Source organism: Dromiciops gliroides, chromosome 5 (genome assembly GCF_019393635.1).
Source record: "Dromiciops gliroides isolate mDroGli1 chromosome 5, mDroGli1.pri, whole genome shotgun sequence".
NCBI lineage: Eukaryota > Metazoa > Chordata > Mammalia > Microbiotheria > Microbiotheriidae > Dromiciops > Dromiciops gliroides.
This window is the reverse complement of record NC_057865.1, coordinates 231,847,651-231,849,296: the sequence shown is the minus strand read 5'-3', so window position 1 is coordinate 231,849,296 and position 1,646 is coordinate 231,847,651. Positions and strand designations below refer to the sequence as shown.

Genomic DNA, 1,646 nt, shown 5'->3' with positions numbered 1-1,646 from the left:
AGCTCTGGGCATTCTCTCTTGCTGTCCCTCATGCTTAGCACACTCTGCCTCCTTCACTCTAACTAAAGAGCTTGCTGGCTTCTTTTAAATCTCAGCTAAAATTTTATCTTCTACTTTAAGCTTTCCCTCTCTCCTCTTAATTTCAATGCCTTTCCTTTGTTAAAGATTTCCCAATTATCCTGCATGTTGCTTTATTTTGTCTATTTGTTTACATCTTGCTTTTCCATTAAATTGTAAGCTCCTCAGTCAACCCACAGTCACCTGTACATGGTACTGGTTGAGTCCAGAGCCATGGGCAACTGAGTGAGGAGATAACACCAAGAGAGGCTGGCTGCTTGGTGACACTTCCACAAGCACACAGGATGTAATGAGTCCTTGAAGGAGAGGCCCAAGTGGAAGAATGACTATCCTATGACAGATGGGCAGTTGTGGAGCAAGTGAGATAAGGTCTGAGACACAGTATCAAGCCTTTGAAGCCCAAAAGGAAATCTGGGATGCACTACAGGCAGTTGCCTTTGCAGTGGAGGCCAGTGATCATCAGCTGACTGAGGCCATCCTGGATGGAGCTAGCATCATCCTGCCCCACAGTTCTCTGAGCTATGATGAGCTATGCAATCATTATCAGCTCCATATCTCCTGTTTGGCACCACCAGTCAACTTACTTCTAGAGTGCAGTGAGGACGAAGGTGTGGAGCCTCCAGTACATGGCATGAGTTCCCTCTTAAGGTGTGCTTGTTCATGGGCAAGGACTTGAGACTTAGTGCCATCCTATAAACACAGTTGGGCAGTTTAAGAGGCAGCTGCATGCCCACGAGGACATTGAGCCTTCCCAACAGTGGTGGTTCTTCTCGGGGACCTTGCTCACACAGATATGCTGTTTCAGAATGATTTTGTTATCCAAATTATCACGGACACATCAGGGATGACACTCCCAGAGAAGGTCAAGCAAAGGGGCTCCTTTTTTTCCCAGGGCAATTTTTCCACCTAGAATACCTGGTTTACTTTCTCCTGTTGCTCTTGAGTACTCTTGTCTTCTCCAGGTGATACCTTCCTTGGTTGCTACTTTGTTTGCGGTGCTTCTGGGGTTACTTGATAAAAGCTTCTCAGAGCAGTTCTGGTACATACAAGTTGCCAGAATAGATTTTTTTCTTTTTTTTCCATTGATCCCATCACAACAAATGTAGAAGGTTACTAATTTCTCCTGGGATAACAAGGTACTCTTCTAGGCATACCTTTCCAATGACAAGGTAGGACAAATCACTTCTGGCTAATGGGCCAGCAGTCCCATGGCCCTTTGTACCCAAGATGTATCTAGACTGGTTCTATTGGCTATGCTTACTGCCTCCTTTTCCTCTAGGGTCAGAAGCAGTCTGAGACAATAAAATAAAATTTAATATGCATCACACAAAGTCCACAAAGCAAGAACTGTAATCATACTATCAAAGTAAAAATAAAATTACTCAAAATTAAATGAACAATTTTGACCATGTAATTTTAAAAAATGCTTGGTAAAAATGAACTCAATTAGGATGAAAAGGAAACAGTTGACTGAGGGAAAATTAAATATCCCCAATAAAAACTGATATTCAAGATATACTGAGGGCAGCTAGGTAGCAAAGTGGATAAAGCACCAGCCTTGGATTCAA

General features: G+C 42.9%; 1 pseudogene; it reads left to right on the top strand.

The window, feature by feature from the left end:
* The first annotated feature begins 291 nt into the window (after positions 1-291).
* LOC122728988 lies at positions 292-926 on the top strand (annotated as a pseudogene).
* Positions 927-1,646: the final 720 nt, after the last annotated feature.